General features: G+C 37.4%; 1 long non-coding RNA gene across 1 annotated transcript; it reads left to right on the forward strand.

The window, feature by feature from the left end:
* Position 1: 1 nt before the first annotated feature.
* LOC125689840 (uncharacterized) lies at positions 2–26,686 on the forward strand. Its single transcript, XR_007375426.1, has 3 exons — positions 2–26; positions 14,969–15,112; positions 25,546–26,686. It is a non-coding gene; the product is annotated as an uncharacterized LOC125689840 (long non-coding RNA).
* The last annotated feature ends 316 nt before the right edge of the window (positions 26,687–27,002 follow it).

A 27,002-nucleotide genomic window follows, 5' to 3' on the forward strand; every position in this document is an offset into this window, starting at 1 on the left:
TCCTGTCTACTGGAGGCCTTCCCGAGGTAAGCAGCTCTTTTCTTTCATTTCTGTGTCATTGGCTGCTGCATTTGGGCTCGCCCTCATTTGCTGTAGCCAGAGATTTTGTGACCTGGTTATTATTACAATACTTTTCATTACAATATGGTGTTACACCTAGCAAGTTGTGCTGGCTCCTGAACCTTGGTTTAGGTCACTGGTTGGTGGACACTGGGAACAATTGCCAAGAGGTGTAATTCAGCCTAACTTGAATTAATAAAGGTCAGGTATCAGTTTCATGAGAAGTCAGTTTGACCAAGGGATTTAGCTGCTCAATCATTGAATCATAAACCTTTCAAAAAATGTGAAGTTCCAGACTTCAATTATCTCTCATTTATTATTTGTTGTTAAGTATTTAATCTACATACTGTTTGCTAGAATAGGAGCTAGTACTTAAGTTCATCTGAGAAAGGAAAGCTTCTTAATTGCAGAATTAAGAATTATTGTTCCAATTCTTGCTCTGGCTAAGTGAATGGCTTCTTATACAAAATAAGGGAAGCAGCTTCCAAAAAGAGAGAGCTTTCACTTCCTTTTTTCTCCCTCTCTTCCACAAACTAGCTTCTACTCTTCAGGCATTCTGTTGAAAAATTGTGTTTAAGTCTTAAATCAAAATAGTGCTGAGGGTTTAGGCCTTCCTGGACCTGTGCAGGTATTCTTGTTATTGAGGATCCGGCAACGATGTATGAGGGAAGAAGCATTGCAGCAGTCAACTGCAATTTATGAAATGCCATGGAGATAAACACCAAACAGTGGAAGAAGTAAGAGCTGTAATTTCAGTCTGGAGAATGGCATGTTTCTGAAGTGCAGGGTTAGGGAGCTTCGGTCCTGAACAGAACTGCCGATTTAGGTGCTCAGATTTCCTTTAATTTTTCCAAATGCTTGCTATAAGGAAACTTCTGGATTTGAATTCAAACCAGCATACCGTCTCTAAAGATGAGCACTGCCAGGTACTAAAACTGTCTAAAGAGAGTATTTGAGAGGCTGATGTAGTCTCCCAAGCTTCAGTTTAGATTTACGACAGAAAACACAACATTTCTCTCTCTGAGCTTACTTATATGCATTTGTCCTTGACGTATCTTTGTTAAAAGCTCAATGTTACAACTTAGAAGGATTGTGTCTCTAAATAACGCTCCAAAGGAAGGTTCTTAAACTTCTTAACTCTTCTATTTGTTGCCTTATAAAGCATAATTATTTTAGGATGATTCTTCATTTAACAGTGGCTTTCCAGCTTATGGACTGAGGAAAGAGGGAGAGAGTGGTAGCCTTGTTGTCTTGCTACTCTGTTTTGAATGATGACCTTAGTGAAATAAGATGTTGCTGGAAGATAAGAGTTTTTCTATTTGTTTGCTCTTTCCCCAGTAGAGGCTTACCTTCTCAGCTTATTTCTTTGAAGGAAGTGCAAGTGACAAATTATGAACATGTAGTAATATTGATGCCATGTGGCTTAGGATTTCAGAGGAACATGAAGATGTATTATTGCATTCAAGGTGCCATTAGATAGTTGTGTAGTGAATGAATGTGAATATGCATAGACTCTGTTCAGTGAATTATTAAGCCTTTTTATCAAAGGCATTACAGAGCCAGCTACACAACTTATCTAAGTCATAGTTTTCAAATTTCTATTGGGTAGATAATAGTACTACTTATAGCAGGATGAAGGGCTATGTGTCCTGCGTTCATGTCTTTTTTTTTTTTAAAGTATCATAGAAACTAAAATTTGAAATAAACATTTCTGATTTTTGTATGTTCTTCCTTCCTTTTCTATTTTCTGCTTATTTATAAGTAGCCTGCAGTTACTAAAAAGAAAACATGGGAGATGATTCATTTCCAAAACAACGCAATTGTAGAAAGAAAATGACTTCAATTGAAGCTTTCACACTTGGCTATATAATAAGCAATTGTAATTTCTCATCAATTAGCGATTGCTGAAGTGATTTGAAGTAGGAGATGAGATATAGAAAGATGACCATTAAATTGTCACAAAAATTCTGGATGCTAGCAGCAACTAGCAACAGGAAAGTGAGCTGTGGAGGCACATTGGCATTTGAAGTGAAAGAAAAAATACTTTTTCTTTTTTTGTTGTCAGAGTTGTAAAAGATAAAAAAAAAAAATATGGAAAGTATTACAATTGTTTTAGAAAATGTTTTAATTTCTTTCTCCAGTAGAAAAGCTGTAGTGTATTAAGTTGATATTTTGTCACTTCTGAAGTGTGACTGACGTTTTCTTTCTCTGGAATAATTAAGAGAATTTAGAAATGCATGCATTTTTGCCTGATTTAAGCACATGGGGAATGCAATGGAAAGTTGCATAATAGATAATTTAAGAACAAACAAGGAACTACAACAGTTCCTAATTATTCTTTATCTTATATGCTAGCATTTCAAGCCCATCAAATTAGTCTGTGCTACCTTATTCTTGCCTGTTTTAGGTATGCTAATTTTAGTATTGCATTCAGACAGTAAAACTTGTCCTTTTGTGGATGCTTCTAGCTTTATCTAATATAAATCAATCAGAAAGGAAATTGTGAGTTTAATTTGGCTGTGATACTACTAGAGTAAGATAGAATTCTACTGGAAACTGTGGAGCTGCATTGGGCAACAGGAAATAGAGGAAAGACTTGTTGTCAAGCACCTTTATCTGGGAGAATGTATTTTGCCTGGTACAAGGATTTACTCATACTTCAAGTTGTAGGGCAAGTATCTTCCTTTGGCTTATGACTGTGTGGAGCCACCAGGGCAAAGGGTTGTGGCAAATTATGTCACCAGAGCTGTGGTCCCATGGACTGGGGCTGCCAAGGAGAAATGAGGGCAGCAACGAGAAGCCCTTCAAACCTAGTTAGTGATGCATGGGGCCACATTGCCTTCTGCTGTCATGTCAGGGCCCACAAGTTTGGAAGGTCGTGCAGGAGCTATACTTGATATAGTGATATCAAATGCCACAGGAAGTTGAGAATAGATACAATGAACAGTGCTTTTTGGCAAAATTGTTACTGCATCCATACTTCGAAAGGAGCCTTTGGGCACTTTTGACACCTAAATATTAGTTGCTTAATATGAGAGAAAAATGATTTTTCAATCTTGCGTTCATTTGTGATTCATTGGCTCTAGATACAAGATAACACCCTAGAATTTCAGATTAAACTTTTCCTGAATCTCTTTTATTTTATTCCATTCCTACGTGCTGCCATTCCTCACTTCCTTTTCAAGTGTTTATATACTGTCAGATAGTGTCTAGGTTCTCTCTGGAAGCTATTGCATTTTAGCGAGGAGCCGAAGCATCTGTTACATCTTTTATGCATCTCAGAAGGATATTATAAAGTTCAATAGGCATTTGAGAAGTGTTCTGCGATCCTCAGGTGACATATACAGTGAAAGCACACAAAATGGTTATTACCCATTGAATGTGTAATTTTTCATGAGTGTATGTCTTTCATCAAATTACTCTTGGATAAAAGTATTTTTTTTTGTTAAAAGACCACTTGAACTTGTTCAAGTGTAGTGGTTAAATATAGCTTTAGGAAGTGTGAAGTCTTTTGCTTATTAAAATCATTCATAATTAAAGGGAGAGTGATAAATCATTGTTCAAGATTGTATGTGAAAATCTTACAAATTTTCAATCCTACAATTCCTGAGAAGCAGAAAGGAAAAAGTTTAAGAGGCAGGAACCGTGATTCTACTATTGTAAAGATTTCATCTGTCATGCAGGAATGTCTTTGCAGCCCATTCACTGTTTCTAAGATCAAGTAGAATAGGCACAGTAATTAGAATATGAATTTAGTGTTCTGATCATCACTGTAAGTTTGTCCTTTGATATGACACATTGTGGGTGGATGGATTGCCAAAACCTTGAAGTTTCATTAGTTCTGGAATTAATAGTTTGCACAGAAGAGGGGCTGAAGTCAGGCTGCTCTCTTTAAATAAATAAAGGCTTTTTATATGCAAGTGTGACAAAGCTGGTTTCAGAGAAACCAGTGATCTGTGCTTTCCGATAGCCCACTTGATTAGTCAGGTGGCTTTTCTGATGGAGCTCTCAAAACACGAGCACCAGTGCAGCATTGTACCATCAGAAGTGATTTAGGGTTACAGCACAAAAGCAAAAATAAAGCAAAGGCAAACAGTCCTTCAACTATAATACAGAAGAGTTAATAGCAGCTGAGGATCTGGCTCTAATAAATAACTCATCAAGCTAGTGAACTTGTTTCTTCCCTTCTAGGTCTTGCTAGGAAAGTGTTATTTTGGGATTTGGGTATCATAAGAGTGCAGCAATTTATGGTGTTACTTCTCTTTTTGTACCTGCTGTTATCCTAGCCCATCACAATATGGCACTGAAGAAAATGTCCAAGCCCTGCAGAATGAATTAGAAGGACAGAAAACAAAGCTAAGTGGGGAGGAATGATAACTAGTGGCAGAGTGGGAAGTACATTGCTCTGCATGTGAGAGGAATTTCTCCCTCTGGATGTATCCTCTATCATTCTGGTGACTGCATCTAAGGTGGACTACACTGGACATTGAAATTCCTAACACAGATGCCTCCTGTTACATGCCTAAATATATGCAAAATGAATGCAGACTTTAATTTCATTAATTCCTGTGAGATAGAATTGTTGCCCGTGATGTCCTCAGCCAGATTCAGTGAATGCTTCTACAAGTATCTACCTCAATGACAAAAAGAGGTCTAAGTGAAAAGTGTGCTCTCTCTTGAGGGAAGCAGGACGCTTAGTTACATGGGACAGTGAAAAGACAGAAATACCTACTGCCTTCTCTGTCTCAGTCTTGACCACAAAACTGGCCTTCAGGAAAATGTTAAAAGCTGAAAGACAATTTGGTTTTAAATTACCCAATAGTGTGAATTTCAGTAATGCACTTTAACCTGCTACTTTTTCTGTCTCCTGAAATAACTTGTTCTTGTGTAAGTTTTCTAAGCCTGTGCAGAATCCCTTTGAAACACACAACAGAAATTCCTTTTCTCGTCGAATTCCACAGTTTTTATAATTTGCTATCATTCTAGTTATATATAACAAATGACTCTTTTAATTTCCCAAGAAAATTTTCAGAAAAAAATAATTTTGCATAGAACAAAAGGAGGCTTCTTTTTCCTTGCCTCACCTCTCATTGTAATTTTAAAAGAAAAAGTTGGAATCATAACCAGTTTGCACCACAGTCATCTTGCTCTGGTGTGTTTTAGCATCCACAGAGCCTCCAGTTCCAGTCTTTTCTCAGAGTTCCTTCTGACTCCCTCAGTTTTCACCTGGGGATTTGACAAAACAGGAAGGTTATCTTCACATTTGCTAACTCTGACTTATATTTTTTCTGATCCTTATTGAACCTATGCAACCTCTTAACATCTGCAGCATTCAGTAGTAATTTAGCAATGAGAGAAATGTCCTTTTGCTCATTTTGAGCTTGGTAACTGTACTTGAAAAGAAATCGCAGGAGTTATAAGATATATATATCATATATATATGATATGTATCATATGATATATATATATCATATATATATATGAACTGGCAGCTGTAAATAACAGAATTGTGTTGTAGTCATTTTGTATTTTGCTGTGTCCTATCTGAAACACATTTAACACCCTTCTGTATTTAATGCAATATTTCCAGATGTCAATGCCTCTTCTATCAATGCATCACAGTTAGCAGTAGGCAATGTAATTGAGGATGGAGTTGCATGATTTTTAAATATATAATGTTATAATAGTAGGTCTGAAGACATTTTCTGAAATTAAAGCATCTTTTTATATGATGCGTTGCTTTTTTTTCTGCCAGCTTGCCATCCACTGTATGTGCATTCTTAACAGTGATTTGCTGACCTTTAATTTGTTTTCTGATTAATCTAATGCCATGCCATTGTCAAATTTGAACTTAATTTATTGACTTTGGAAAGATGCCAGTGTTTAGATTTTCTGGTTTGTGTACATCTTCAAGCTTGTAGCAGTTTAAAAAAAAAAAAAAAAAAAGAAAAAAAAATCCAGCATTTCAAGGCAGTGCTTGCAGGACGTTTGTATTGTAATGAATGTAACAGTGAAGAACCATTCCTTATTCACAGTTTCAGTGTCAGTTATGAACTGAGATACTGCAGATGTGAAAGAACGTTTATTTCCTTAGGTAGTTTTGGCTTTGAAAATGCTCAGACAAGACTGCTGAGGCTGGAAGAGTCTTGCACCATTGAGACTGATTCTAAGGGCTCAGGCTGATGTGCTTCCAGGTGGTGTTTGTAGGATGGAGGAGTTTCCTGAGCAATGGTGCACAATCAAACAGCCCATCCATCCAGTTCCTTAGCTTACTTTACATATGAAGCTAGTACTATCATTGTGAAGAGTTCCTGAAGTGGAAATGTGTTTCTCTTTTTCATAATTCATGCAGTCAGACAGTTAGTTACCTTTGTTGTTAAAGCTGCACCAAGTCTTTGCTCAGTATTGTCTTTTACTACATTGAACCTGGATGAACTTCATAGGTGTGTGTTCTTCGTTAAGAAAACTAGTGAGACAAGGCATCGAAAGGCAATGAATCTAAGGGCTGTAAAAATAAATAAATAAATAAAAAATATGTATTCAATGTTCAAACAGGAAAGGTGAGCTCTTAATTTTTTTTTCTTTGTCCCTGTCTCACTGCTTGTGAAAACCTAAACCAACTGGTTTAGGACTACAAGTTTTACCTCACTGGATTTCTTCTCAGGAAGTGTTGAACTAAGAAGGCAGTGATGGATTAATTTTTAATGTTACTGGAATTGCTGTCATGTTTGAAGAATTAAAATCAAACCTGAAGACATGTTCTATGAATGCTGAGAAAGCTGTGATCTTACTACATGAATTCCTGATTTGCATTTCAGCCAGAAAGTTATCCGTGCATTCACTTCCTATTTAAACTACATGATTTAGGTTAATTAAAATCAGGGCTGGCTCTAAAAATAAACTACACACTTGTAGTATTTATGCGCTCAAAACATTGTTCTATCAGACTTAACAGTAGCAGTTATTGTCAGGTAATGTGGGAAATGGTATGTACATGTTAACCACTACAGCATATGTAGATGAGCAGCATATATGAGCAACCATTTCAAGTGATTTATATCGGCATAGCTTTACTGATGCTGAAAATCAGATGACTGGGAGACCATGAGGTATGACGAAGTGAGTCAGGGATTTCCATCTAGAAAAATGTCAGTAGAACTATTTTCTTTATTAAAGATACAACAAACACATTCTAGGTTATTTTGCTTTACATAGATTAAGGTGGCTTACTTTACATTATTGATTTAGATCAGAAAAGAATAGTCCTCTGGCAAAGTGCTGCTCCTCTGATCATTGTATACATGTTGAGTTTCCCAGTATTCCAGAAACCATCTGGAAACTTTCCCCTGATCTTAGGCAAAATATTTTACCTTAAGAAGTTAACCTTAAATATGACTCCTAAATTTAAACAAAAATGTAGTTAAGAAAAAGACATACTTCAGTGGTTATGTACACATTCACTTATGGGCATCCATCAGTGAGTGGTGAGATGTTGCATTGCTAGTGGGGCATTGATCAGTGAGCAGTTGTATTATTAGCTGAGCGGCAGGTGGCAAGTAATTGCATTGTGGGTATATATGTATGTAACTATATAATTATGATTGGATTTTTGTTTCTATCTTCCTCTTCTGTCTTTAGTAAATAGCTTTTTATCTCAACCCTCGAGTTCTGTTTAGTTCCCAGTTCTCTCTCTCATCCTGCTGAGAAGGACAGAGTGAGTGAACAGCTGTGCAGTGCTTAGCTGCCTGCTGTGTTAAACCGCAACAAGAGGGAAGGAACACTCTTGTAGTTTACCTCTATCACTAAATCACTTAAGTAGCCTAATCATAGGTATAATTGATATCAATTTACTGCATTCAGTATGGTGAGATTCTTGTTTCAGCCTTGCCTAATCTGTAGGCTTGAATCAAACACAGGATGTCAAACAGGTCAAGGGAGGATACTTGGTTTTGTTCCAAAGGTCCAATCTCATATCTGATTTGTACTATAGTAGCCTATCTCTTTTTAAAGTGCATAATGTATCAAAGTGTAAAGCTGATCTCGGAGTAATGCTCTGGAGCAGAAGCAATTCTCTGGTCCTGAGGTGCAGTGTCTCCCTTTCCTAGGGAACTCATGGGATCTTCAATTAGAGGGCAACCCACCCATAATCAATCAACAACTAATCCTGATTAGGGAGGCATATGTTAGAAGAGCTTCTGTTCTTACTGTTGCTTTTGGTTAAATCTTTCTTTCTTTTTTTTTTTTTTTTTTCCTCCTCCTCTATTCAGTCATTTTGATACCTGTTTTCCATAATGTAGGGTTTTATGTTGCTCAAAAACAGAGATAACCATAGACTACCTTAAAAGATTTTTGTCTCCAACTTCTAATTTTCATATGCAATGCCTGAAGATTTTATGACATCAAACATATACAATTTAGAGAAAAATGGTAAGGAAAATTAAAAGATTCCTTCTTTCTTCTTCAGCAAATAGACTTTAGATACTGATGGTTCAGTCTTCCCAGAAGTTTCAGTCCAAGCATTGCTTGAGGACAGTAATGGGCCTTGTTCTGGTAGCAGGGGATGCAGTTTCCACATGGGGAAAAATTTGAAAAGAGTTAAACTAAACACTGTGACATCTGAAAGAGAAATACTGATACTATGCCCTATGCTTTATGACATTTTATTCAGGAGACTAAAAATATGTCATCTTTTTCTTCTTTTCATATGGGTTTTGTTAGTAGGAAGCAAATTTTCACATTGAAAGTGCATTAATGTAAGATTACTGGAGAAAAATTATAAAAGCATTCAGCACCAGAACTCATTATTGCTGTCTCTCAGGCCAGTTGGCTTGTTCTTCGACTGTGTCATGCTTTCCATTTGAAGGATGTAATAAGATTAATGCTATGCAATATAATTAACGGTGGGACAAGGCTTGGATCAACCTAGTCAGTTGTCAAAGTAATCCCTGCTGTAATTCTTCAGTTTCACCAGAAGGCCTCCTTGGGTCCCTTCCAGGCTAAACTACTTTTTTTTTTTTTTTTTTGTGTGTGTGTGTGTGTGTGTGTGTGTGTATGATTATGTGCAATTGTTGAAGAAGTTTTGGCTTCATTTTTTTTTCCCCACTTGTTCTTCATACCAAATATTCCCCCTGTTACAGAACACAGCAGTGCTGAATCACCACTGCAATTTTCAAGGTTCAGAAATCATCACCTTGGCCACTCCCTGAGCTTGATGTTCTCAATACTCACCTTTAGCACTGAGCACTGGATGGCTCTGCTTCATGTAGCTACTGCACTATATTGTCAAGGGAGTTATTTCTTCCTTTGATTTAGCCCAAGGAAAGGCTGCTTACTGAAATTATTACTTAGAACCAGATTTGAATCTATCCTTCACCCCAGTAATTAGCTGATGGCAGTTGGTAACATCTAACTAACAGTATCACACTCTGCAAAACTTTTGTTCATGGTAGAATGGTGCATTTATTATTTCCAGAGAAGCACAAAGCCTCAGGCAGTATTGTGGACTTGTCTCAGCTGAGTTTAAAATAACTGCTTTCCACATACCATCTAAAATTAATAGGTTTCCTTGATTTTTCTAAGGGAATTAGACTTCATATTTCTTCAGTTGTAGTAATTCATGAGCTTGAGAGCCAGGCTGTATAGAGGGGAAGAGCTCTCAAAGGCATTCTACTGGTTGATAAACAAACACAAATTTTAGTACTGCAAAGAATGCAGCATAAACTCAGTTATATTAATAAATAGAGAACAGTAGAGCTGGATGAGATATATAATTAAATTAGGATGTTAAGTTTACTAAGTAATACTTTGATACTTAAAATATTTTCAGTGGAGTAGAATTCTGGGTATAGAAATCAAGCTCTTCTAACTGCTTCCCTAAGAATGGCTAATAGGTTTATTTGTTCGTCACACATTAATTTTATTCTTTATATTTCCATAACCTTCCATCCTTTTTCAAAGATACATAAAGCTGTGGAAATCAGCTTAGTTTTGCCAAAAGTTATAAGCTGCTGTGCGAAGCACCAGGCATCTCTGAGACATTCCAGCTGTCACAAAGAATGGATGCTTTTAATAAATTATAGCTTTTATAAAAATTTTGCCAAATTAGGTCTTTGGTATGTGTGATAACAAAGGCTAAAAGTCCTTCAAATGCATCTTCATAAGTAAGATGTGCATTGCTACCTCATTACATCTAAACAATAAGGAAATATGAAAACTGTGAGATCTGCTTTGAAATCTACTCTGTGCGCAAAAAGAAGGCTAGACAAATAATATTCTATATTCACTACAAGAGAAACTTGTTTAAAAAAAAGAAAACAACAACAAAAACTGATAACCTTGCAAACTATTTATTTGTCTACATGTCAAACTGCTTTAAATACTTATCTGTTTTTAAGCTCCTACAATTAAGTGCATGTAGTTATCTGAAATTGATATTTTTCTAACGTAAGATAAAGACTTAGTAGTTTGTTTCAGCTGAGATATTTGCTGTTGTTTTTCATATTTTAATATCAGAGAAAGCTGATGTTTTTGACAGGCAGTTCAGTGTTTGTAGTCTGTTTAATGTAGCAGAAATTGTAGATGGAAAAGACGTCATTCTGTTTGATTTGTTTGATTTTCTGATTGATTTTTGTAAAACACCTGTAAGCCCAGTTTTCTTTGGCTGTGACATGTTCCCAAAAGTGGGAAAAGGAAGACTTGCTGGCCACTATAATTAGGTGTTGTGCTTGATTCAGAGATTATATTGTATGGAGGTGTACATATTGCAGTAATGCCAGGTTGCTGTAAGAGCTGTAAAAGAATTACAGATGCCTAAATCAAGAATTGAGGTTGAACTTTGCTGCTTACTGTCCTTGCAGCCACCCCTGTTGATAGCAACCAGAGAATACTGAATAAAACTGGCATCTGACTGCTACCCCCGCATTGTTAGCAGCTTTTATCTCTGCCAAGGTGCTGCTACAGACAGTGTGAAATTTCTACTTTACTGTAAACTAAAGGAAGTCCATATAAGATGCCACTGTAAGCATTCCTCTACATGTCTAGACTGAGAGGTCTGATCTTGTGAGCAATTTCAGATCACACTGCTGGGGTAGCAGGCGAGTTGCAATGACCGCTGCTCAGTCTCTAAGCAGACATTCTCTTGCTGAGTGAGAGCTCCATGGTTACAACACGTATGTGGAGTTCTGCATCACCTGCCATCACTGGCCACTTCCTCCTGTAAGCAGGCATCAATGTTTTCCTTGTCCAGTAATTCTGCTCTTGTCTTAGGAAAATGCTACCAGGTGCCAGGTTATGGAGCCACTCATAAAAGAGCAAAGGGAACTAGCGACATAAGCTAAAAGGAATGATCTGATCTTCAGCCACATGCTCAAGATGTTTACCTGGAAGATAAAAAGCTTGGAACTCCTGTTTCAACAGACACTTGCCTATTTTAAATCAAATAGACAGTAGCTAGAATACACAAACCAGAGAAGGGAACTTTGGGCTGCTTGCTTTAATTTGAGTACTCAAATTACTAAACTACCAAGCCACATTCTTGCTAACATTCTATCTTGGCTTCTAATTCATCTTTAATATCCTTTTTCCAGAGATTGCATTCAGTAAGCAATTTACAAACTATATCGAATCAGATAAAAAGCAAGAGCTGACTTCAACACTAATAATAGAATGCAGAGTAGAAAAAAGCCAAACTTGCCAACAGTATCCAGATAAGATGTCTTTCAAAGCAAGAACTTATATCATACAATAAGGCTTTTCATTGAACTGCTATGGGAAACATAATAATTATCTGAGTCACTGTAGATAAACTGATACTGGTGACTGAAGTGCATCAGAACTCCAGATTCACTGAAATAGTACAGTATTGTATAGTAGTCTATGAAAACACTATTTACCTTAATCTACATTCACTTTATGTTACCTATAGAAAGTATGTCAATTGTACAGGAGCTGAAGAAATGGTTGTGCTGAAATATAGGGCCTAAAAGCCTCACATAGGTCTGCATGTAAACTACTGCACCAAAAATAGGTAAATAAGATTTGTTGATCATGAGAGCTTACAGGTAAATACAATAATAAAGACCCGAGTGGAATGAAAATGTGTGTACAGAGGATTAGATTTATTCTACAGATATCTGAGACTGGAAGAAGCCTTGGGAACATACTAAGTTCATCAACATCAGCCTCCAGACAGAGCTCAATGTACAGAATTCACTTCTGAAAGTTTGTCTCTCCTTTTCTGAAATCTCCAGTGATGAGTTGTCTGGCCTGAGGTCATGTAGAAGGTCAGTAGCAAGTAGAGCAGAGGGTAGACTGAGATGTTTCTACTATTCTAGTCATCAAGCAAATCTTATTTTTCCAAATGAAGAGTACTGTATTTTAAACAGTTCTACAGAATAGAAGAACTGCTTAAAATTTTCCATAATCAGCTATTCTGCACTTGCAGCAGAAGAAATGTGTAGTAAGATTAATTCCAACCTTCCCTAGTTCCAAAGATAAGGTGAATCAGTATTATTTATCTTACAGAACTACATTTTGAGTAAGGGCAAATGGTAAAAAGTAGAAGGCTACTGAAAGAGCAGGACTGTGCCTAGCATGAAAACAAGGAGGAAGCACAATTTCATACAGAGGATTTTAGATGAGCCTGAAGGGTATAGTGCTAGAAATAAGATGAAATCTAATTATATAAAACTCAGTGTCATGAATTTTGGAACTAATAAAAAGAGTTGCCATGACAAGCTTGGAATTCATCACTTGGAAATTACAGAGGAAGACCCAGTTATACCACTTAGTTATGGAGTGACTATGAATTGAAAATGTCCTGCAGAGTACAACGACCGTTCTGTAATTCTCAGATTAATTAAAAAGTGCCTTTTAAAAGGCACTATGGAGTTGCTCTAGAATACTGCATTTTGGAAAGTCCTCACACGGGCTGAGAGGGACCACTATAGTGAGGGGTAGGGTAAGAGAAAACACTTACTGAGAAGGCATGAAAAAGCTTGGCTTGGGTAGACAGAAAAAATGAAAGCTGTGAGATAAAATGAAAAAATGTGTAGAGAATGGGGTGAAGGCCAAGACAGGGGCAGCTGAGCAGCTTCTTTGGAGAGAATGTTGAACAGAATAATGTCATGACCATCACTTTCTTCCTCATCAGCTCTCTCATAAGCTAACCTGACTTTCCAGGGCCATAACCTGGGGAAAGGAAGTACTTAGTTTATGATCTCTTGATGCTGCCTTGTTGCTTGTGGGAACTCCTTACATCACCTCTGCCGAAGCCATTCCCACTTGTAAGTGATGCCATCAGAGTTGGGTCAACAGCCAGCCTTGTTGGCCCAGAGGCAATTTCTTCTGATAATTTGGTGCCACCAACAAGCTTTCTAAGCCTATCTCTTCTCCATACTATGTCCTCGTGATACACAATCACTTCTCAAATGCTGCCAAAATGATGTTAAGTGATGGGGATGAATCCCTGGTAAATTAATGCAGATTATAACGTAGCTTTCAAATGTGAGGAAGAGCTCAGTGCTCTGAAAGGACAGAAATCTTCCATTCAGCATATGCTTAACCATGTTACGTGCTGGTTCTTGCTCAATTTAAACTTCAGTCCAGATTTTCTGATATTCCATACCTCCTATTTAGGTATAGCTTTACATTTCTCATTGGTGAAATAAAGATGTTTCATGAGTAAAGCTGTTGAAGAAAACAAGCTTTATTAGCAGCAACAAAAGTAAGAAGTCAACTGTCTTGTGTGTATGCAAGACATAAATATCCCTAGATACAGATAAAGTGAGTTATTACGTAGTGGCTACCTGGATGAGGAAATGAAACAGGTAAGAGGTAAATATACAGAAAACAAATAAATGCACGTCAGGCTGCTTGACAGTATAGCAACATTAAATTTATCTTGCACAAACTAGCTTGACTGCAGGAAGTAAAATACTCAAGAAAGACAAATTAATGCTGAAAGTAATGTAGAGTAGAAACATGTTTTGTGTACGTTTGCTTTGTATTTTTCTTTTTATTTTTTGGGCCTATCTTCATTCATGTTGATATTATTCCATCTCGTAATAAGAGTACTGTGAATAGTTTCAAGCTTTTTTGACATCCACAGGCAAAAATATAAGTGAAACTGAGGTTGATAAGCATTGATAAACTTAAACGTGGTTTAAGCTGAAGTACATTTAAAAATATTTAAAAACGGTTGCAATTAATTCTCCAATCATAAGTAAGAAACTAAGGGAATTTTTTAGTTGGTTGCATGAATCTGAACATTAGAAGATATAAGACCATGTGTTTAACTGAGCTGGGGTGCTAGTATTCCCTTTTTAAACCTTTCCAAATTCTTGGTTGGTTTAAAGATTATAATCCTGTTCACTAATAAAGTTTCAAATAGTTCAGCTAATGCCTCCACTTTTTCTTTATTCAACACTGAAATTACTACTTCTAGCAGAAATATCGATTTTATTCATAGTGATATTGTGCAAATTCTACAAGATAGTACTGAGGTAATTTTAATGTTTATTGATCTAAATTCATTGAGACTACTAATTTTTAAATCTCATACTCTTTTGTCCTCTCTCTCTCTCTGTTGACGTTGTTTTAAGAGGCTAAGAAAACATGGCACAGATCTGGGGGAGCCAAAGGGAAAATGTTTTGTTTGTACCTCAGACAATTTTGTGAATACATTCTGCTAGCTCACAAAGAGATGTTTTAGCACCATGTTCCGGAGATGAAAGATGAGAACTGCAAGTTGGAATGGAAAGTCAAAGTATTTTTAAGCCCTGTGGTGCAGTGGTAGCTGAAAGCACTCATCATGTTTGCTTGAAACTATTTTGTGATCTGGAGCAGCACTGCAGTTGTGGGAACTGCATATTGTAACTGCTTTGCTATTCACTTGTTATCTTTTGCCTAGGAGGACAACTTTGGGTTCTCCCAACTGTTTTCCCAGTGTGCTGGGGTATGAAGTTGGTTCAGGACCCAGAGGGGCTTTCACATTGTTGATCTACTGTCAAGCGATATCCATTGCCCCCTGAAAATCACTGGTACTGACAGAAAGGTAAGAGACTTGAGAGACAAGTTGGTGCTTTTTGCATTTGAATTTCATGTGTAGCTAGTGCTTAGTCACGTAATATAAGCCTTTGGTTTATTCCTTTCAAAAATTTAGTGCTTAGTGTCTTCTTCTTCCTAGCTTCAATACTGCTGATTTCATTGTAAAGAGAATTCCAAAGATCATTGAAGTCTATTGCAGGATTTTAGACCAGATTTCAGCCTGTAAGTTTTATCTGCACTATAAATGGCTGCCTGTGAGCGTAAGTTACATAACGTCTTAAACTGACCCACTTTTTTCAGATCAGATTGGCTGAAAGCATATAAAATTTTACTAAGTTGTTGAAAGGATCTAAATACATTTAACTACATAATGCATTGGCAATTCTGAGAGTGTTCTGCATTTATCTTGCATCTGCATTTCCAGATTTTTAGCAACCTGATTATGCATGATGTGCTACCTCACCATCATGTAACTTACCTTATCAACATTTTCTTCATCATGACCTATCTGCTATGCAATAGCAGATGGTATAAATCTGAATTCTCAGGAGATGTTTGTCATAATAGACAGCCTTATGCTAACTGCAAAGGCAGTGCCTATGAGAAATTGATTAATGTTGCCAAGTGGCCAGGTAAGATCAGTGGTGCTGTTACTGGTAACAGTCACAGCACCTGTGCTAACTTTGCAGCTTGGGCAACAGTACTTTCAGGGTTATAAACATTTCAAATGAAAATGTGGGTCTGAATTTGATGTACTTTTAATGCATTGGCCTCTTGAGATGAACCACTGAAAAACACTTCAACTTCCAACGTGGCACTAGAAACCATCTTCAGTGCAAAGGCAAATTTATCAAAGTAAGAGAAGGCAGTGGTTATCAGGAGATAAATTTATTGGTACTGAGGAGAGCTCGGGCTGTGTGTCTGTGATGAGCCTCTGACTGGGGGTGTCTCAGCTGAGCAGAAGTGACTGCAGAAAGCAAGGCAGCAGCCAAACTCTCAACATCAGGCCATTAATATTTTAACAGTGTAGTCTCATAAAGATGTTTTTTTTTGTTATTGTGGGAAACTCTGTGCCTAAGGTGGCTGTCTAGAAAATGGAGTAATTTAAAGACAAATGTCTCATAATCAAGGAGTGCTGTCAGAAGCCGCTGGGCAAACAAAGTACTCAGTGCCAGTAATACTTATACGTGACTCCTAAAACAAAACAAACAGAAACAGTAAAACAAAAAACTCACCTACAAACAAACACAAAACATCATCAACAAATGAAAACAAAACCAAAAATCAGTGTATTTAATGATCTAGCACAATTTTTAACACAACTATTCTGAGACAGAAAGTATAGGATGTAGAAAGTCACTGAAGATATATTTCCCTTCTGTTATGGGGTGAAAAAAAGAGTAAATGCACCTCTCATTTTTGACCAAGGTTATCCATCCTAGAGATCTCTGTTTTATTTAGTTTCTTAGTCTCCCTCCTTGAATGGCTGGTCTTTGCCCTTGGACTCCACCAGCATGAAGACCACAAAGGCATATATTATTTCCTAGCAAGTCATCTGATGAATGCAAGCAAAGAAGATCAGGATTTCATTGATTGCTTTATCTAGAACTGCTTACATGTGAAATCAAAATTTCTAGCTTATTCCTATTTTTTTTGTGTGTGTGCGTAGTATTCTTATGTCAGCTTTTACCTTCATCTGCCTTCTGATTTTACCCTTCAGCTAAAAAATATTCAAAATTGAACCAAGGGTGACTAATTGGACAGGATGAAGGTAATGACTGAGCATTTAGATGGGCTGCAAGTCTCCTGAAAGGAGTATCAGGGCAACTCAGTCTGAAGTTCTGTTGGCTATGTGGTCAGGATTTAGATCTACCTTATGGTGCTGCCTGCTGCTCCCAGTGTACTTAAGACACTCAGCAGCAAGCCAAGAATGGTTACTTCTGTTTCTCTTTTTTATCATTTATATCTTCCTCTGTTTCATCCTATAGATGATAGAGCAAGAGGAGAGCCAGAAGTGAGAGCTTTGGCCCTTTATGTCAGTTGCCTCAAGATTTTCAGTATATGAACTTCCTTCTGATTTTTTTCCTCCTTTAAAAAATAGAAGAAGTAAAGAAACTGCTTGTCTTTTGACACCTGCTACTGACACAATGTTTGTCTGTTTGAGTAGCTTGTCAAACAATAATTGACACCTGCCAACCAAACTGAAACATGATCTACTCTGAATGCTGGATAAGTGAGTGCCCCAGGTGATTCCTCTTCACCCAGAGAGGAAGTACACTTGCTGTTCATGCAGAGGGTAGGTGTGAGGCTGTGGGGACAGCAAGCCAGAACAAAGCAAACTGTGCAGGAAAACAGTCAGCTCTGAAAGGAAGTAAGCATGGAAAGTTGCATGGAGGTTTTTGATACAGAATCTGTTCAGCCAGTCTGGAGCACCAGCTGCCTTGTTGGCTGTGCCTTTTCCTGACCTCAGTCAGGGAGATAGATTATCCATATTTTTAATAATATTTAACATATGTATTATTTTAGAATAATTATGATAGCAGTTATCCTTGCCCCCTGCAGACCAGGAGGACACAGATGACTGCATGTGCTCTTGCACTGCTCAGACTCATTCCTCTCCCCGGGCTCCAGCCCCGCTGCCAGCCCTGCAATTGCAATACCATACCCAACAGGTGGCAATCATAGCCTGGCCTCCACCTCGGCAGAGCATCTGCACGAGAGCTTCTGCCTCCCAAACTGTTCTAGACCCAGCAAGGCCGTCAGAAGAAGGAGAGTGCTGGCACTTAACACACTGCTCCATTTCAGATTTCAGGCCATTTTCTGAACATGATGCAGTGCTCTTCTCCATGCCAGAAAACTGAAATAGAACAAAGCAGCCTCAAACTATGTCTGAGACCATAATCAGCGATATTGTGGGAAATCATAAGGAAGTCCTTGGGCTGTGCTGGGATTTGGCCATCTTGTTCTGTTTCCATTTTCATATTGGCTCCAGAAATAAGAAAAAATAAACAGGAAGGAGAGAGAAGGGATGGGGGTAACAAAGCTGTTAGTGAAGCTGAAGAGTTCACTTATTTCCATGGAAACATTCACATCCTAGCAACAGCATATTGATAGCAAGATGACATGGAAAGACAAGAGCTGATGCCTTTGGCTCATGGGAAAACAAGCTATCCTGGATTTCTAGGTTTTTTTTTTTTTTTTTTTTTACCTTTTCAAAAATGGATAAGTGTTTAACAAAAATCCCCAATCCATTTTTCTGTTCTTAGCTGCTTGTGCTTTTGTGTTGAAACATTACCCGTTATGGAAAATTGATAGAGTTGAGATATTATTTGCATTGTCTGTCTGGCCACAGGTATCATTAATAGGCAACAAAGAAACCCAGAGGTATTGAACATCTTTTGTCTATTTATTTATTTATTTCACCATTTATTTATTTATTTCATCATTTCTTTTATCGTGCTTTGAGGTATTTAGGAAGATGTTTTTGGATTAGTTGCAAACAAGTAGAAGCCAATACAACATTCTGTGCCCAACCCCTCACTTTCCAGCACATGGATGGTACAACACTGATTGTTGATACGTTGTTCAATGGGATTCATGGTAGGATGAGTTGTGGTATTGTTTGCACTCCATGTGATGTCCAGGGAACATGTGTGTGCTGGGCAGCGGTACAAAGCTTTCTGTCTTTGTGTGGCTTTGGATTGGGGTTGGTTTTGTAATGCATATTTTTTCTTGGAAATGTTCCTGTTTAAATAGATATTTCAATAATCACTTTGGAAATATAGGAAATGTATACTGTTGTTTTGTACACATAGCATCGCTAATGTAAATATTTGTTTAAGAGCTATGTTGAACAGAATCCATTTAAAGGACACCTTGTGCATTATTTTTACTGTGAAAAGAACACTAAATCACAGTATTTCCATAGGTAATAGAAGCCACTATAGAAATGTGACGCTTTATCTGTACATGAATTAAAAACAGAGCTAATCAAATATCCCAAGAGTAATCAGAGATGTTTACAGAATTAATGAACTCTCCTTATTTACCTGCCTTTTGTTATCAAAAATAGTTTAGATTATCTGAATTTTTTGTTCTATTAGCATAATTTTTCCTCTTGGAGATGAGGACTGCTTGGCTAATCAGTAAGCCAGGTTGATGTTCTCATACTGCACTTTCATCAGGTTTTCAATAAATGAAGTTAACTAACTTTGGAGTCATTGAATGAGCAGTTAGAAATTTCTAATGGAGGGGAAGAATTCTACAAGGAAAACACAAAAATAGCTGGAGATTTCTCTTCATGCTGCTCAGATGGAAGATTTCTATAGGAAGGAAGTAGTTGCATTTAGAATAGGGTTATGAATGATATTTAATGCAGAACTTAGAGTTTTAATTCCCATATTATGATAATTTTTTTCATCCTAATGTTAATAGCTTTATTTAATTTCGTACCTCTTATTCCAATCTTCACTCCTTCCAGTGCCTCTGCTATTATGTTACTGCATTTTCAGAACAGATCTATATGAGTTATGTAGATCCTATACACATCCTACTGTGTTCCCAATAGTAAGTAATAGATCAGAAGTAATTCTGAGAGTGAGAAGTAGACTTTCCAAGGCATTTCCCAATTGGCACATTTTACGTGTCTTTCTAGGTCAGCTTCTGATTCAAGGAGAATAGAAGGCAGAGAAATAAGGAAAGCAGAATATCTTACTGAAGGATCATTGAGGAGCATCCTCCATCATTATAAAGCAACATGCACAGTTAATAGCAAGCCAGGATCTGCTGTGATTTTTCACTTACTCGTTTGTTCTTTAGAAACTCTTTTTTTTTTTTATTCCACCTTCTTGGATGCATTCCATTTAGAGTATGGGGAAAAAAAGGCAAAGGGAAAATAAATTCTTCTGTCAGTGTTGAGAAGGAGAGATAAATTTGAGTGACAATATATCTTCAGGTAGCTTAGTGCATATTCTGTTCACTAAATCTTTTGGAGTCTTCACAGGTTAGAGAACGTACATGTTTTGGGAAGGAGTAGATTGGCGAGGAACAGCTGCAAATGTTGCCGCTGTCTCTCCAAAGAAGAATCAAGAAACGGGTATGTGTGTTAAAGCTTGTAATTTCTCCCACTACTGAGGAATAATATGCAAACAATATCACAGGCTTTTCAAGAAATGTGGTCAAAGGATCTTTCTGGAGCTGGAGATATATTATTTGCAGATGTAAATATATTTTTAATTCTAGTAATTCACATTAATTCGGAGTCTGTATTCTGAACTCTGTACACAACTAATACTCTTGTGGTCCTGATTTCTCATGACTGCATTGACAGATGCACTGTCTGATTTGGGAAAAATGTCCATTTCCTTTCTTTTTGATCAAGGTATATTACCTGTTAAGGGCAGATAGATTAGTCAACATTAGTGCTTGGGAATGTCTTTATTTTTATCACTCCAAACAAATATCTAGAACTAGAGACATGATTATATGCATTACTTAAACACATTTTTTGCTATACTTTAATTATATTTTGACAGAAAAAAAAGGAAGCAGCACTTGCTTTTTAGCTCTGAAACACTTATATCTGCTGTACACGTTTGTTTGTGCTTTGTCATGCTCTCCTTTCAGATCTTACTCTTGCTGCCTGGTTGTTAGTGTCTTGCCATTGTTTCATGATTTAATATTAAGTTTTTATACAAAGATTTCATAAATAACAGCTACAGATTGTCTTCTCTGAAGGTGAAGGCCTTTTTCACTCAGCTGCAAGAGTATTATATACAGTGGAGCTTCAATGACTTATACTGATTGCAAAGCTGACTGGTCTCTCTTTTCAGTCCTGGCATACGATCCTGTGAAATGCCAGTGGAGTATATATTGTGCGTGACAGAAGTAGGAGACATTAGTAAGAGCTACGTGTGACTTCTTCAGGATTAGGGCATTTAAATTCTGTTTTTGTTGTGCTTACTCTCATATGCACTGAACAACTGGTAAGAAAAGATAAAAACTGAAAATGCCAAAAATGAATTCTGTCTTTCTGCTATTATCATTAGAGGTAAGATTTCTGTCTGTTTAGGTTGTTTCTCCCAAACAGACAAACAGCCAAAGACCAGTCTCATCTGCAAACACTTGTACACAGCTGAAGTACAGAGTCAAATTTAGTCTGGATTTGTACCAATGTTAATGAAGGTAGAGTTAATCTCACCATTAGTAATCAATTCCATGATTGAAAGACTGATTTCTAAGAGGAATGCTCACTGCTATAAAATATCCAAAGCCAATTAAGAGAGAACCCAGCTGTAAGGAAATATGGGCCAGATGATCTCTTAGTGAAGTCACTGAACTTAGAACAATAACACCAGCTTGGTAGCTGTCACTGCAATGCAGTAATAAGGATTTACTAACTGATCTTTTAAGCAACACGTAGCCTTTCTGTCTCTAATCAGTACTGAGGAGCTGATGAGAAGCACACCATATACCATGCTGTTTTCTTTTGATCTTGTAATTAGGAAATACCCTAAGGGAATGATATACAGTTCATACATTTCCCATAGAGTTATTACTGAGCCAGAGCTCTGATATGATGTCTCCTACCATCCTTTGCCCTGCGGGGACTTAAGATTATGAAAACTGTAAGACAGAAAAGATGCAAAAAAAATCCCACTTGAAGGAAGACATGACACGCACACTGACAGAAGTTACCCTCCCCACCTACCTCAAATTCTCCTGATATTACTACCTCAGGTGTAGCTGTCTGAAAGTTGATTCCCCCAGCCTCTCTCCTCCTTGGTCTCTCCCAGGGAAGGTGCGCAAGGTCTAGGATAAAGGGAAAATTTTTGTCTATCTTGAAGATCCATAAAAATAACCACGTGAATATAAGGTTGCACAGAAGTCCGGGCGTGAGATGGGGGCAGTGGTAAAGAGAAATGGGGAATGAAGATCTTGTTTTTTGGCAGTGTGGAAAATGGGAGTGGGATGACACAAATGAAGGTAAGCTGATGTGGAGGAGAATGAGTAAAAGCTTCACAGAACCCATTGAGTGAATTAGAAACAGTAAGAAGGTGATGGATAACATACAGGGAGCTGAGAGGATAAAAAGAGAGAAAAGAATGAGCTCATGGTCATATAACACTTCCTCAGCTTTCAGAAAGAGGAGAATGTCATTATCTAGGGGCTGGGTCACAAGTGACATCTGACCATTGCAGTGGTGGATGACATGAAAGCTAGCTGACTGTAATCAGGATTCCAAGTAAGTTCTAAACACTGAGGTTTTAAATCCCCTTACCTCAGGTATTCAAGGATGCATATGTAGATTTGCTTTCTACAATCAAGTCATTCTATTCAAAGTCGGTTGCATTATATCTTAAGAGAACATGCAAGGAATGGAAAAAACACAGGAATTAGTTAAGATAAAAATCAGAACAAAACTTGGTGAATATATGGCATTGTATGTGCTTGTGGTTCTTAAATAAAGCCTTTCCTGTGTTTGAAAGGGAGTAACACAATATTAGGAAGAAAACTCAGATCTATTTTTCGGGTCTTTGGGACATCTGGGGAAATGCAGTGGATTGATTCACTGGCATTTCATGCCTAGATGCTTAACATAATAATGATGCATTTAAATTCAAATAGGTGAGAAATAAATTTTCTGATGCGGAATTCTTTATGATTTAGGTTGTTGTAATATTTTTATTCATGGATTAACAACTGTCTGACTGGCAGAGCTCAGAGGGTTGTCATCAGGAGTACAGAGTCTGGTTGGAGGCCTGGAACTAGCAGTGTTTACCAGGGGTTGGTGCTGGCTGGGTCTGAATGCAAGCAACGTCTTTGTCAATGACCTGGATAAAGGGATAGAGTCCAGCCTTCAGCAAGTTTGTTGATGATACAAAGCTGGGAGAAGTGGCTATCACACCAGAAGGCTGTGCTGCCATTCAGTGAGACTGGAGCAGGATGGAGCATTGGGTGGAGAGGAACTTGATTTGGCTTAACACAGGCAAGACTAGAGTCCTACAGGTTTGGGGCTGACCTGCTGCAGAGGAGGACGTACATGTCTTAATGGACAACAGATTGGCCATGAGCTGGAAGTGTGTCTTTGTGGCCAAGAACACCAATGGTATCCTGGAGTATCCTGGAGTTAAAAAGAGCCAAGGTCAAGGGAGGTGATCACTGTGACTGTACCCACATCTGGAATCCTCATTTCAAAAAAGATAGGAATCACCTAGAGAGAACTCAGTAGATGCCCATTGATGCCCACAAAGATTTTAAATGGCCTGGAGCATTTCCTTTATGAGGAGAGGATGGGAGTCCTGAGTCTGTTCAGCCTGGAGAAGAGAACACTGAGTGGAAATCTTATCAATGCTTGTAAATATCTAAAGGGTGAGAGTGACATGGATGGGGGCAGGCTCTTTTCAACAATGCCCAGACAGAAGAAGGGACAATGGGTGCAAATTGGAGTATAGGAATTTCTATACAAATGTGAGGAAGACTTGGGGAGGCTTTTTTTTTTTTTTTTTTTTTCTCCCACTCGGATGATAAGCTCAAATCCTGTATTTTACTCTGTAATAATGTGTCTTTAGAACTGTGGTTTCCGTTTGGCTCATTATGGTAAGGAATCATGCAGGAATTATGGATTCAAGTCTCAGTGACAATTTCTTCCTCACAGCTTCTCCATGTCTAGTCTATAATACTGTATCTGCTAAATAATGAGATTAATCTAAAGGTAGAAAGTATTGCCATCCTTCAAAAGGAAGATACGTATAAACAGAACAGGATTTTAATGTTTTTCTTTAATAAAAGAGGAACAAACTCACAAAGTGGGAAGTGTAATTCATCATACAGAGTCTTATAGAAATGTTTTTTAGCAAGTTAAATCAGATTTCACTTTTCTTTCATTTCTGGATGCTACTCATGTTCCAAATGAACAAGGGTCTTTGCCTATAAATCTTCATGACAACTTAATCTCTCCTGAGTTCTGTGAATTTCTTTCTGGGCATTTTTATTTATTTGAATTTAAGCTTGTACTTTATGCGTCTGGCCAGAGATGGTGCTGAATGCTCAGGTACTGCAGAGTGAACTGCAGTGGGAACTTCAACAGAATTAATTTGGGACATTAATCAGAACTATAGTCAGTTGCTATGGCTCATGACTTAGAGTAAATGTAAAATTACGGTACTTGTAATACTTAGCCAAACAACAACAAATAAAATTATTATTAAAAATGATAAAAGAGTTGGAAAGTTATAGTACTGGGAAGAAGATTTATTTGTTTGGTATATTTGTTGATATTTTCCTGCTCAGGGAAATAAAAGCAATCTTTAGGGATTGAACTCATCTAGTCTTCATCAGATAGGTAGTGGCAATAGAAATGAGATGGTAGCATCTGCGGGTTGTGCCTCATATCTTAGTGTCATTTTTTAATTGCTCTATGATTTCATATATGTCTTTTATTCTAGCGTGGAAATCAGTGTAATATCATGAAACTTAAGACATATAAGGAATTGTGTTATCTAAAATCAGCTTTATTTTACCCAGTTCCAGGCCTCACTAGAGTGAGGATGTGTGAGGCTTTCTGAGATTAGTCTGGTATGTTTGTGTGATTTGCATTGTACACTGCTCTTTGCCAGCTCCTTCTTTCCATTCTCTTTGTTGCACTGATGTCTTTTCTGATTCTTATAAATATTGCCAAAATATCAATATAAAGAACAAACAAAACCAGTCAAAAATCCCTTTCACAGCTTTTATTTTCTTCATTTTTTTTTTCTCCCTGTTTGCTTTTGGATCAAGCCCTTCTGACCCTGGACCTGTGATATTGATCTCATTTGTTAGTAACAGGAGCATGTTACCTGTGTGCAGCTGGAGGGCATTCCAAATAGATTGAGAAAATCTTGTCCCCCCCCGCCCAGACTATTCGTCACTACTCCTGGGTGGCTCCAGGATCAGGAAAATAAACCTGGAGAACCACAGGCCCTGGTCCTCTAACTGTCCAGATGTAGAATCTGAGTGGGCCAAGGTGCCTTCTGGCCTGGGTCTGAGCCCATTTCCCATGGAAACCAGTGCAAAGAGAAAGTTATATGCATATGAGTTTAGCCCTGGGAGAGCCTTGGTGTGCAGATCAGTCACACGGGGAAGACACAGCCTAAGCGGAACCTTCCACCTCTCCACATCCCCACCTTTTATTTTACATAGTATCTCTTTTTATCTTATGAACTCCTTTTAAAATTATTTACTAGGCTTCAGATTTTTTTTTTTTTTTTTTTAAACCTTTCTATGATCCTAGATATGTATATAAATGTTTCTCTGGAGCCATGATTTTTTTTTTCCTCAGTTTACCTTTTCCTGTAAAGAAAAGGATCTCACTAAATGTTGTTCTTTGCAGGTGTGTATTGTTTCCTTCTTATTTAGTATAACATAAAAGTTCGTTCATTTTCCTCTCCTGCCATCCTCCAGATCTGCTGGCCTTCTGCAAGGATCCTCCTGCATCAAATGTTTAGGAACATTCAGTGAGTCTTGAACCACAATGGTAATTTTTTTCAGACTAAAGAATGTGGACTTCCATCAAATCAGAAGTTCAACTACAAATGTCAAGAGATTGAAGAAGTATTGCAGTCAGAAATTGAAGAAATTTTTTTCTCTCTGTCTCCCAGGATATTTTTTAACTTGAGGAATGTGAGCAGTCTTCTGTGATTTGTGGAAACCTTTATAAAATGAGATAGGTATCTGGGAGTAGAATGGATATCTGGGAGAGAATTTCTTAGGAGATCACTGTATGTACAGGTTATGGCCATATCAGTAACGAACTGTGTTGACTTCTGCTATTGTGGCTGATATGCTAAGATCAAAACTGCTGGGAGCTTGTTTACAGAGACAGTCGCTGGCATCTACTGTGGTACGCTATTTCCTGTGCTGTTTAAATGGCGATATTCTGAGCCTGGTAACAGTTGTACTGTGGAAGAGGAGGGGTGGAAGAACTGATTCAGAAAATCTTAGTACAATATGCTTTTTATGAACTTAGTGTACAGGTAGTATTATCATTCATACATGATCCTCAGCTTACTTCGTGAACAAGCAAAAAAGAAAAGATAGAAAATGGGAGAAAAAAAAAAGATGCTCAACTTAGCTACCTACTCTTAACTTCTGACTAAGTATTGGCCAATATTTGAAACAAGGTTAGTAAAAATGAATAATATAAAAATGTAAAAAGTTAATAACTCTTTAGTTGTTTATAATATTTATCTTTCTTGAAAGAAAGTAAGGTTTGCTAGTGAAATTATTTGTAAATCATTTTCTTAATTAATGGAGCTTGATATGATCAAATTGTGTAACTAGTTTCTACATTTTGTACCCATCTTTTTCTTTTGGAAAATGGGCAAATCTAAAATTTTCAGAACTGCAGAACTTGAAGAAAAATAAGATCTGTACTAATTCAAAGATCCCCATGATGGGGCTCATTAAATGGAAGATGCATCTATTCATCTGTTGAAGATAAACAGAGAACAAAGGTCTTTATTTTCTGAATCATATACTTCACAAAGTGAATCAAAACTGGGCAGAAGAGTGGAGCAGAATGATAATAAAGTGTTGGATCTGATGACTCTTTTTGTTGTGTGCTTTGTCCTGCACACTATGTACACACAAATAATGAGTTACCAGGGGGTAATTATGAGCTAGAGAGTCCCGTTTTGTGGGCACAACATGGAAGGCTTTTTGATGCTAGTGAGTAATCCAAATCATTTCCTGCTTTGCCAGATATATCTTGACACATTTTAAATTCCAGTTTGCATTCCTTGACAAGCAAAGTCTCAGGCACCAGATAAATAATGCATGAATCAGTCATGTTATTTAGACATGTGTGAGATAGATGAGGATACAGATGGAATATAACTATGAATTAATATATTCAATGC

The sequence above is a fragment of the Lagopus muta genome, chromosome 2 (genome assembly GCF_023343835.1).
Source record: "Lagopus muta isolate bLagMut1 chromosome 2, bLagMut1 primary, whole genome shotgun sequence".
Lineage (NCBI taxonomy): Eukaryota > Metazoa > Chordata > Aves > Galliformes > Phasianidae > Lagopus > Lagopus muta.